General features: G+C 39.6%; 1 long non-coding RNA gene across 1 annotated transcript in view; it reads left to right on the top strand.

The window, feature by feature from the left end:
• The window catches only part of LOC120384690, a 94,326-nt gene that overhangs the window by 31,516 nt on the left and 49,746 nt on the right, over positions 1-13,064 (top strand). The gene's annotated exons all lie outside the window — the stretch shown is intronic.

Below are 13,064 nucleotides of genomic sequence, written 5' to 3'. Positions count from 1 at the left end.
TAGATCTAAATTGCTCTATGACATGAGTGTTTTCATGAGAATTTGCCAGATCTCTATAATTAACAACAAGCAAAAATCTAGCTAGCATTATAATGTACATTACATTTAATCAATTTGCTATTTGTATTCATTATGTATAGCCTCCATTTTTGAGTCATGAAAAATGGAAAGGCAATTATAAGAAGGAAGAGCATCATGGATAACAAATGATATAAGAAGAGCATAAGCGCTATTAATTGGTCAACTGTGCTTGTCAGTATGTTTAAAGTGATTAAGGCAGACGATTAGATAAAACAATTTTGTCTTTGAAGTAAAGCAGAATAATATCTGGGCAATCACTGGCATGGTATCCTGGCTAGGACTAACATAAACCCATCTACACATGAACTGTGTTAATATATGCTTTAAAAAGCTTTTTAGCTATAGCTATTACTTAAAGAAGTCAATGTAACTTTGAGTAAAATGTGTTATTTGCAGTGCCTGATAGCCTCACCAAACTATAAATAAGTCTGTCAGTATCTCTATTACAGCCCCCATTTGCCAGAGGCCACTAACTCCTCTCTTTTACATTTGAATAGCCTCAAAGAAGGCAAACAAATTAGTGGCTCAGATGTCTTTTTCTGAATAGAAAAAAAGGGAGAACAAATTATTTAAACATTTTAATCAAGGGAATATCAAAAGGATAAAGTTTTAGCAATTTCATCGGCATGTTCTTCTGAAACACACCTAAATATAAGTATTAATTAAAAGTAATAAAATTGTAAGAGGCTGCAAAAGAAAGAAAGGAAAGAAGAAAAAGAAAATCTGGTGCCTTTTAGTATGTTGGAATAAAACACAGTTTTGGAGCAGCCACAGTATCTTCATAACAAAAATATGTACCGAACATGTCTACCAGCTATTTTTACAAGCATTTTAAGTAACATCAGCACCTTGTATATTTGTCTGGATTTCCAAGTTGCAATGTGTCAACCATTTCAAACTGCACAAAATTAGATGTGTAGATGTGCATTCTGTCCACACCAATGGCTATCAATTAGTTAATCAAAGTCAGTATAACTTCATTTAGTTTCTAAGGGGGCAGGTGGCGAGGGGTTGGCCAAATTTTAAGTTAAATGGTAGAATTAAAAAATGTAAAGGGTGTATTTTAAGAGGCGATGAATACCCACAGCTCCCATGGACTTTTCATGGTGTTTTGGCTCATCAGCATTTTTGAAAACTCAAGTCCTAAAATGTTACTAGTAAGGGATTGTTGCATTGACCAAAAGTCATGCACTGGCTAGTCTATCACTTAGGGCATAAATGGCCTAAATTTTCAAGAGTGACTAGTGATTTAGATGCCTCCATTTTTTGATGCCCAACTTGAGTTACCCAAAGAAACTGATTTTCATGAGCTGGGTTCTCAGCACTTTCATGAAATCATCTGTAAGGTGTCTCAGGTTGGACACCCTAAATCTGAGGCACCTAAAACCATTACTTTTGAAAATGTAGGCCACTGAATTCAATACTCTTTAGATCAGATCCTTAGCCTCTTTGTTCTTTAGTTTACCCAACAGTGGAATGATTATAATAAGTGGACACTTCAGAGGTCTATTGTGAAATTTAGTGTTTGAAAAGGTGCTTTGGGATCCTCAGATTAAACATGATATATAAACACAATTGTTATTTTCCCACATTCTTTTTATAAGCAAGATCACATATAAAATTAAACTGTAATGTACAGACAATTGTACAACATGCAGGAAACCATATCATACAAAATCCATTGCCATCTAGGATTTCATGGTTGTGACTCTTCTGCAAAGTAGCACTCCACAGGAGCAGTGGGGTTAGAATCCAGGTAAATCATTGGAAGACTGAAAATATTCTCATAAAGGGTAAGTATCTATGCCTGCTGCAGAAATTCTCAAAACAGGAGCTATTCATATCACCAGACCATGGCCACATAGAATGCTGCTGACTAAGGGGTTGCTAGAATGTGTCACTGAGCAGCCTGCAAAACCACAGGGAAGCTTGGTTGAAGAATAGGATGTGCTTGAATAGGTCTCTGTTCAGCAGTTTGCTGTGAGCCTGCAATAAGCTGTCCTTCCGCTGATTTGGTGCTACAAGCCTCCACACTGAGGAGTAGAGGCAGGAAGCAAAGCCAGAAGAATAGGACACATTCTGAGGACCCCTCTCCTCCATGGAGCAACAGGGTCACCATGACAGTCATGAGGGAGGGGCACCAGAGCTGGAAGACTTACACATGCACAGAGGCCTGAGGCCAAACTACAACCCACTGTCCACATATTGGGTGGCATATTGGCCTCATCCCTCTAAAAATGGGGATTAAAAACAGAGATCCATTGGCTGGTGGGCTCTGATATTGGCCAGACCTCTGGAAAATGGGAGAAGAGGAAGGTTAGAGAAGCTCCCTGAGAGACAAAAATGGAGAAAACAGCACAAAAAGACAGCCAGTCCCCCTTCCTTTGCTGATCAAGCTCCATATAACTTTGGAGAAGACATTGTTCACAGCAGCCCCTGTTTAAGGAGACAGGATAAATCCATTGACCATACCTCCTCTTAGGAAATATCAGGAAAATGGCAGCCCTCACTGTGGTGTACAAATCAGTGTTGTGGACATTTTGGAAGAGGTCAGTACTTCTAAAAACTGTTTGGATTTTTTTAATGTATAAAATTCTTAATTAGTAAATATTACTTTAGCTACATTATAACCTCTGTAGTTATCCTTTAGGAAAAGCAGTGGTTGGGTGTTCTTACTATGCAATGTCACATATGGAATCTTAGCCTTGGTCTCTGCTGGAGATGGTGGTTGTAGGGTTGAAACTGAGCAAAGAGATTGGTATAGAAAAATCCATGGCTGACAATCACAAACTTGAAAGAGAACCATGGTGATAAGGAAAAACAAAAGTCTGGAAGGAGGAGCTGACCTGTCTGATATGACATCTGGGAAATATGGTTTGGCCATAAAGACAGCTGAGCATTAGTAATTATAGGGAGTTTCCTCTGCCACAGCCTTCTTAAGATTAGGAAGAGCTTTGCTGATACCCAGGTCTCAAAGGAAGCTTCCTTTTGTGGAGGTCTCTTATAAAGGGTCCTGCAGAAATGTGTTTGGGAGATATTCAAAAAGAAGAGTGGAAAAAGCTGCAAAAGGCATAATGGATTTACAGTCCCTACATTGCCTGGATATTAATGTAGCTATTAAAATCAAGTACAAATTACACCAGCTGTTTAAAGTCTCCCTCCTCCTGAAGAAAAGAAAAATTACTAAAATAGTATATTAGTAAAAAATGCAGCGAATAAAAGCACTAGTAGCAGCAGAGTGACTGTCTGGCAAACATGATCCAGTAAAGCCAATGTACTTTTTCAAGTAGGGTTTGATATATGAATTTGACAACAAAAGCTGTCAACAAGGCATCATGAAGTTTTCATTACCTACATTTAGGACATTTATCACAGAAGTACCCTGCCATCTATATACAGAGATCTTATTTTCTATCAACAATGGGGAAAGGATGTGAAGATTCTTGACTTGTTGAACTCATTCTACAAAACACCACTTGCTTATGTTTCAGATTGCCAGGGAGTTTTTAAAAAAGAGAAGTAGCAGAAACATTCTTTGGGACCAAGAATTTGACTTGTTTATTTTTCAGCCTCCTCCAGTACAAAGGCTTGGGATTTTATGTGAGGCCAGAGAGCATGAGCTTTTTGAAGAAGAGATTGCCCATGCATTTTGATACTAGGGTAGCTTCTCTCAGGGCCCACTCAGATGGAGAGAACAAGTATGAGCACACCTATGGAGATGACAATGTTTTATTCGTGTAAACAAGACAAACATATTATTCATGATAATAAACCTAATGAAGGAGGGGATGATGGCATAGAGCAATGTTTTTCTCTCCTGCAAGAACAGGAGAGAAGAATTTTGGCAGTAGTTGGGTATTAAAGCACATATAATCAATCCATTCTCGTAGGCAGTCACAGCATTATGAAACATCATCATTAGTCTTCTTGGGTCAAACAAATGTATATTACAAAACAAGGCCCGCAGTCCTGCCACGTTTACATACTGCTGCCCTTAAGTGGAAGTCAAGGCACAGAATGAACAAGTTGTGTGGGAACAAGTTGCAGGATTGGTGACTAAGATGATAACCAAACATGCTTTATAGGAGGAGCTAAAATAAAAATGTATCTGTCTAGAATTAAATATTGTGTGATGTAGTTATCTTTAAACTTAGGACTGTGCATGTGTACTACAGAATAGGCTGCCACATTGTAGGACTTGTGCTCATTTGGAAGAATATTTATATACAGGATATTCCAAGGAATTGCACATACTCAGCTTCTATTGGCTCATGGTTGATTGGGAGTAATTATGTGGTCTTAAGAAGTATCAGTGGTCAGCCATAAAGTTCAATTATTTTGACATGGGAGATCAATAACAGGAGTCTGAAGCAATTATAAGACCCAGGATTCAAAAGTTGCTTGGCTAAAAATGACCATTTGATTAATCAGTCCTAGACTTCAACTATAATATGACCTCAAAGATCAATAACTGGTGCAATTCTTCACATCAAAGCACTATTTAATCAATTGGTTATGCCACTAACCTAAGCTATGTTACTCTCTTCATCTCTAGAGCACACATAATGCAATATGCCTCGGTATGAAAGTGCTCAAATTGGTAGATTAAGATCCACTACCTACTGTATGGCATACTTTACTTTCTACCAGTATCAGAAGAATATTGTTAAATCCGTCATTATTAATTTCTGTAATAGACTGCAGATACCAGCACACATTGACTTCTGTTTTAGTTCAACACAAGACAGAGTCCCTCAAAGTAAATATTAATCAAGATCAATAAATCTTGTCACTGATCTCAACAGAATCCAATATCTGATATCTGACACTTGATCCCAGCCCTGGCCCTCCCTATTACCTTTGCCCCCCCCCCAAAGTGGATTTTTCCGTTCTCAGATAGGCTGATTTTCTTCCTACTCTTTACTCTGTTCCCAGGACCCTGCCAGGACTGTCTTCCTCTCACTAGCCAGCATCATACCACTTTTTATAACTCACTCTTTGGAGTAAGTGTTGTGATGCACCCCCTGCTTCCTCCCCTCTGCCCCACAGGCTCACACAGCCCACACTCCCGTCCCTCTCCCTGAAGGCCGCATGTTCTGTATGATTCAGTCATGTGACTGAATCACTGACATACGAGTATCATCCAGTTACCCTAACCTGTTATCCACTCCGCGCTATCCTGAAACATGGATGTTACCTGGGGGTGTCAGAAATGGGAAGGTATCCAGCATGCATGGGACCTTTCCTCTTTCTGGCTCCTCCTGATTTTCTTTGCAGCAGCAAGCAGCTAACGGGCAGCAAGTAACCATGAGGTTCTGCTCATGTTATTTTTCTCTTGGGGTACAGTATGATCTGGCATAGGTGATATTAGACACAGTTGTGGATGGGGATGGTTTCTGGCCCCATTTCACTGTGGTGTTGTAAAAGCAAACCTACAGCCAGGAACAATCAGCACTGAAGCACGCCTTTACTGCGCCTCTGCTTTCTAGTTTGATTGACCAAATGTTGGACCTCCTTTGAATGGGCCCAGATCTCAAGGATGTATTGTTCATTATCCACTAGGGACTTCTGCCATTGCATTGCTGTTATTGTATCTCAAGACTGCAGGGATTTGCTGTAACAGCAAGAAAGTAGAACAACAAACTGGAAGCCAATATTTAAAAAGTTCAGGGCCTCATGTAATTGTTACACTGAATTTGGGAGTGTAGTTAGCCTTCTATTCAGTAGGTCACTGAGTATGTCTAACAATTTGACTAAACAAGCCATATGACGGTGCTTTTATTTATATTTTTATATATATAAACGTATTTTCAGATAGTTTAGTTAAAATAGTTAAATAATCTAGAAACGACTTATTTTAATTGAGGAAAGAGCTTCAGATGTTTTCCTTAAGGATGAAAATGTGTCAATATTTTCTCCCCACTTTTTTCAATCAAAATTAAAAACTGATTATTCTTTTCAATCAACATTATGAAACTTGAAAAAATTTGACCAGCTCTGCTCAGCACAAAAAATGAGAAGCATGAGACCCCGGTGGTATCTGAAGAATTTTTTCACAGGGCATCCTTTAAATCAGAGCAGTCTTTAATGGTTGGCAGTCAACCCTCCAAGAGAACTCTTTAAACACAATCCCACAGAGGGCAAGACCTTTAAGAAAACTTTGTATGAGAAAAATGTGTGTAAAGCATCAATTATAAGGAACAACAACATTTTCAATTGGACACCTCCTCAGTGAAGCTATTTTAGAACATAGTATCTAATAACCACTGTTCTGTGCCTTCAGCAAATAGATGTACAGATGTACAAATGGATAGGCAGATCCTTCATTTAATTGTTCAGGTGCATCACACTGAAGGAATGTGCCTATTTTGAGTGTCTCAGTGCTGGCTTTTAGACACCTTTGTTTGAAAATGGGGCACCCTAATGTCATTTTCAGACTGTCTCCGTAAGGCAGTGCTTGCGCCTGCATATGGCATTACAGCAGCAGCTATTCATCCTTCTCAGGAACTGCAGGAGGTATCTCTTTTAAAAAGACCAGACAGCAAATGTGAAAAATTGGGTAGGGGGTAATAGGAGCCTGTATACGAAAAAGACCCAAAAATCGGGACTGTCCCTATAAAATCGGGACATCTGGTCACCCTACCTTTTGGGGAATGTATTGGGGGGAAAAAGGCGGCTCATTACAGGTAACATAAGCCAGAGGGCCAATTCGCTGGCTGGTGTATCAAATAAAGTTCCCGACAGTAGCAGAATTTCACTCCCTTTCTTCAGGGATTCCTCAAAACCAAAACAATTCAACATAAATCAAACAGATAAAAGAGATCGTGCTCCGTGGCTGTTTCCCAGGTGTTTTTCCTGAGTCAGACTCCTGCATGTTCCCAACAGGCGTCTCTCCCCAACCCGAGTTCCTTGCTGGTCTTTTATCTGAAGCCCAGGTGACCTGCAGGCTATTTGTGGCATCAAATCCTGCCCCCCATCTTGCCCTTTTACATCATGATGCAGGTTTAGCATTGGTGGTAGCTGTGCTGATTCTAAGTTATCTCCTATGGTTGTCTATATTTCAGAATGTTTTGGTTTGGCAGCTGGTCTGTAAGCATCTGCGCTGGGATTAATTTCTCTCAAGTTCAGCTATAGGGAACCTTGTGTATGTTGTCAGTGCCTTTATGATGTAATGGTTATGAGAGTATCAAAAAAATAAATCCATCATGTAGGAGGTAGCTAATTAGTCATAAGTGGAGTTAAGCCCAACTCCCTGAAAAGGCCATCCCACCTTATGATAGGTAGGTAATGGTGTAGGTCACACCAACTCCCCCCCGCCCAAAAAAATCAAACACCACCCACCAGCTCTGGCCACAGGTATCTGAATATCCTGTATGTGGATAGAAAATAATTTTTCTTATCACTCCAATTCATTTTTGTAATAACAAAAGGGCCTTAAAATCCTCTCAGAAGGAAATCGCAACAATATACAGATATTCAACAATTTAAAAAAAGATACCGGTATATAAAATATACAGCTGCAAATGGTCTAAAGAACAGGAGCATTTTCAAAGGAAGATTCTTCCTCGATGCCATAAACATTCTTCAAGAAAGTCAGCTGGTGAGTGATGTGCAGTTATTTAGTGAGTTAATCTCTCTGAGCTATTTGAACTCTCAGAAGGGCTCCCACCCTGTTAGCTATGTGATATCTTTGAAATGAGCCTTCCAAATGATTATAAGAATATATTAAAAAGCAGCTAATTTAAACTGAACTTTACGAGAATTCCCATCTGGATCAGGTTGTGAGTAATGAGAGGAGGGGCAGGGGGGTTGTTATTGTTGAGCTCTACTGTAATTACTGCAGTCAAGTCTGAGATAGCCACTGGGCTACATAAATTATTCCTGGTATCAGTGGAGATACATCAGTGATGATTTGTTTCTCCATTTCACAAGCTTGGTCTTACTGTTCTTTCCACACAGCAATTCAAAGATAGTTATTGGCTGCAGTGATTTACATCTAACTGGACATTAGCTCACTCACATATTTCCTAAACAGATAATGCAGGGCCAATAAACAGTGGCAAAAAAAGTTTCCCCTGACTATCTAGTCACATTCTAAAGCAAATTTCCATTTGATCATATTCTTAACCTTTCTGACAAACATGCAAATGCACTAGTTTTGTGAAAAGCAAATATTGAGCCCAAATGCTTAAATGTTAATTGAAAGCAAATTTTAAATGATAATGCTGATTGTAATAGATGCAATTCACAATCTAGGTACCCTGCTTTGTTGGTTAGTTTTGTAAGTCATTCACTCAAGGAACAAAAATACTAGTATGTGGCATCTCCATTTCTGTCTCCTTTCATGTTCACCCCACCATTCCCTCCTCTGCACCAGTGATGCCATCCATAATACCCATTAACAGCCATCTCTTGTTTCCCCTACATTCTTCTGTGCATTCCCCAGCTCATGATATGCCTTCCCCAAACAAGTTCTCCTGGCCACTTACTTCTCTTTATTAAAATTCCTCCTTAAAACTTCTGCCATATCTCCCACAAGTGAGAGAAAATTAAACTAATTTTAACATACCTATGCCTTGCTGAGTAATCACATGATCCAATCATAGACTATCAGGTTTGGAAGGGACCTCAGGAGGTCATCTAGTCCAACCCCCTGCTCCAAGCAGGACCAATTCCCAACTAAATCATCCCAGCCAGGGCTTCATCAAACCTGACCTTAAAAACCTCTAAGGGTAGGTTTACACTTACCTTCCGGGTCGACGCGGTGAGTTCGACTTCTCGGAGTTCAAACTATCGCGTCTGATCTAGACGCGATAGTTCGAACTCCGGAAGCGCTGCGGTCGACTCCGGTACTCCATCACTGCAAACAGCGGTGGCGGAGTCGACGGGGGAGCCGCAGAGTTCGACCCCGCCGTGTCTGGACGGGTGAGTAGGTCGAACTAGGGTACTTCGAATTCAGCTACGCTATTCACATAGCTGAATTTGCGTACCCTAGTTCGACCCCCCTTCTTAGTGTAGACCAGGCCTAAGAAAGGAGATTCCACCACCTCACTAGGTAACCCATTCCAATCATTGTCGTCTTTGTCCTTCCTCTCACCTTTCCACCTTCTTGTTGGCTTATGACCCTCACTTGTGGCCAGGGTGTGATCTTGCAAGGACACAATCTCTTGTCCTCCTCCTTGAGCAGCGTGGCTCCACAACACCTACCTACTCAGTGCTGTTACTTAAAAGCCACAACCTGGCCTATGTATTTTCTTTTCTTACATATAAACATACAACAATGGCCATATTTACAAGAAGAGCAGACTGGACAAAGTCCACACAGAAAAAACTTCACCTGGTATGAATGAACACTGTGAAGAACACTGTAGGAGAGAAACACTTGACATTCCCACTGTTGTCCCATCAGAACAGCCTTTATGCTGTGGTGACAGACCTAGTATAAAACAGATGCTAGAAATTATATATACCCCTCATTGTAGATAATGCTTTTAGTGGCTAGTATTCCAGGAGCAAAAATGCTGTAAATTATTTATCCCCCCTTCTAAAATACATTGCCTCTCATCCATCTTTAGATCTTTTCTAACCTGCTGTTTCCTAATATTCAATTCACATCAAAACTGACAATCTCAGCAGCTGACTTACCAGCAGAGGCTGAGTGAGTTATTGTTAGAAAATATACAGTACATTTACTAGCACATTAGAAAGTAACTACAACTAATCAGCAATTGGTTACACAAATAGATCATCATCATTGGTTTCTTATTCATGTTTGTTCAGTCACTCTTTGAGCTGGTCAGTAAACAAGAGATCATCATCTCTGAACATTTTCACAAAAATGTCATCCACTTATTTCAATCAAAATTTCAGTGAAGATTTTCATCTACAAAGGGAAACATTCAGAAATTTTCACCAGCTCTACATAGTCTCTAGTTCCCCAAATTCAGCATTCACAACCAATCTTCCAGTTATCAGTCAAAATTAGCACTAAGATTCTTCTATATTCTGTTAACTAGACACTGGTTGCATAAAAGTAGCCCATTCATAGTTTGAGGACAAACCCAGCTGGACTGAAACAGTTTGGGGCAGGGTCTCTCTCTTTGCTCTGCAATTGTACAGCACCTAGCACAATGGGGTCCCGGTCCGTTACCGCAGCACCTACCTGCTGTTGCAATGCAAATAATTATAAATTATTTCCCCCTTTTTCCAAGCTTGTATTAGGAAGCAATCTGCATTTCCAGAAACAGCCCTACCTGTCACAGTGTCACTGGTTCCAGCAAAGCAGTGAGAAGCTGCATTTGAACAGTAAATTGACACCTTTTGGATTTACAGTTTCCATGCATGCTCTGAAGCTAAGGAAATCAGTTACATAGTTTTCTGACAAACCATTTGCTGGGGTGAGTCATCTTCACTGCACTTTTATCTCCAGTCCAGAAGGCTCAAAATGACTATACCATACTGAAACTTCCTTGGAAAGGCTCCAATACCTCCCTTTAGACAGCTCTTTATTTTCACTATTTAAACGATACACATGACAAATAATACAGAGTAATTGTTTTAAATTCCAATGCTTTGCCATGATAGTACAGTGGATACATTATATTTTCCTCTAATAAAATTAGCTGTTTTTTTAACTCGGATCAGAACCGATGTTTTTGATCATATTATGTTAAATGCTATTTTAAATGTCTGATTTATTAAATTTATTGTAAACTGACTTCAGAGTAGGGTTGTTGTTTTATAATTTGAAAAACATCTGAGGGTCACCCTGTCCCAAAACCACTGACCAAGATTTAGCAATGGTATCTCACAGTGGTGGTGTAGTGTACTTGGTGGGTGAAAGCAGAGGGGAAGGGGTGTTACACTGTGATAAAAGGTTGTTTAATAATAGACAAGATAATACAACTGGTTGTCCAAAACAAAAAAAATCCCAAACCCACCCAGAAGAACAGGGATGTTATTTCAATTGGAACAAATGGAACTGGATTCCACCTACCTACAATAATATTAAATATATGAATATATAATAACAAAAAGATTTAAATACACACACTGACTATAAGTTACTACTAAGTGTATTTCACTAAATATAACCCTCTAAATTAAAAAAAAATCTGAATCTCTGTATGAATTATCATGATTTTTTTATTTATTTTTAGTTCAAGGTTCCCCTTTTTCCAGATCTCTCACTGGGTTCTATCTAGTGCCCAAGTCAGTCTTTGAGCCTCAAAGCACCTCTCAACTTCCTATAGAGATGGACTTGATTCCAGTGATACTTGTCTGCAGGTGTGCACATTAGATCAGACCCATGGGAGCTTGGACTCTCCTGTTCTGGGTCTCCAGGACAACACGTAACAATGACAGATGATTGAATCCAATGCGCAGGAACATCTAGGTGCAGATGCTTAGGAACATCCATCAGACACGGACTGACTTGACCAGCCAGCTTTAAGTTGACGGGCCCCTCTCCTGCATGTCAGTCTGTCCTGCCCAATCTCAGCCTCTCCACTCAATCCTGCTTTCCCTCCATCCCTCTGGCTGCCCCCCTCCCCTTGCCATGTTTCTCTCCATTTAATCCCAGATTATCTGTCTCTGTCTCAAGCTCCCCCCTGCCTGCCTCTATCCCTCAACTGTCCTCCTCTTCTCTTCCACCTGTCACTTCCCCTCCATCTGAGAGGAGGGGCCGCCTCCTCTCCATCGCACAAGGACCGTGCAGTCACCTTGAACACACCCTAAATCATATATCCCCATACAGGGGTGAGTTCCTTTACCATATTTACTTTTAGAAGAGGGCCAGATCCTCAGATGGTGTAAATTGACACCGTTCCATTGACTTCAATGAAGCAATACCAATTTACAGCAGCTAAAGATCTGGTCCAATCATTTTAAATATATGTATTCGGAATTCAGCTTTTATAGACTTACTTATATTAATTTCCGTAGAAGTCCTCACATCAACACAGGATTTGACCCCATAATATTAAATAAAAGTTACTAATAGGAGAACTTGGAAAGTAACTTCCAGCAGTAATTATGGTGTCTGGCCAGTATGCTCTCTTCCGTTGTCATAAAATCACAATGAAATCTGGAGACCTAATATCGGATTATTCTACCAAAGCAGTCAGAAAATGCCCACCATTTTTAATTGCTAACATTTACTTGATAGTTTAAACAGCAGTGAAATGAAAGGTTCTTAAATTTTATACTACTTTAAACAATAACTGTTTGTAATGTGTTGGGAAAGATTATTAAAGTTCACTTCTATACCACAGCTGCAGGAGTCTGAATAGGAGAGTGAAGAAGCTGTAACATTGAAAAGGTCAGGAATGACATTCATCTACTCCAGCTGTCAAATCAAGGGAATGTTAACAAAACTAGTCCCTAGTATAGTAGCTATTTTTCTGCATGTATTTTGGTCTGATCCTATGTGTGCGCTAGATTAATGACTAAACCAAAGTAAGGACCACAACTCTGCAGCATACAATTTTCTAAGCCTGCCCTTTGTGAGCTGATGAATTCAAGTCCCCTAAACTAGCTAGCTTAATTGACAATGTAGCTAAAATATTCCACAGGAGGCTGTTCAACAATCCTGAAAGTTAGGGGCTTAAAACTGCCCTATATTAAAAATTAGATAGGAATTTTAAATATTATTTATATACATCTATATATAGATATAGAGAGAGAATTTTTAAATGATAGCAGCAAAGCATGAGATTTTGTAACAACACAATAGAAAAGTCTTTACCTTAGACCAAATCCTTTGGAGATGGCCTGTTTCTAATACCACAGAGTCAAGGATCCTCACTTCAACTTCAGCAGCCAATCCAACATTCAAGCAAGATAGTACAGATGTAACAACCCTAAATATGGCTCATCTGTCAATGAGGACTGAATCTGGGACTTTCATCACCAAAAGCACAGGCCTCTATCACTTGAATAGTATCATATGAATAGTCTCATATCTTCTATGTACCCCAGCCAGT

This window comes from Mauremys reevesii, linkage group 16 (genome assembly GCF_016161935.1).
Source record: "Mauremys reevesii isolate NIE-2019 linkage group 16, ASM1616193v1, whole genome shotgun sequence".
Lineage (NCBI taxonomy): Eukaryota > Metazoa > Chordata > Testudines > Geoemydidae > Mauremys > Mauremys reevesii.
The sequence above is the reverse complement of the archived record's forward strand: the minus strand, read 5'-3'. Positions and strand labels throughout refer to the sequence as shown.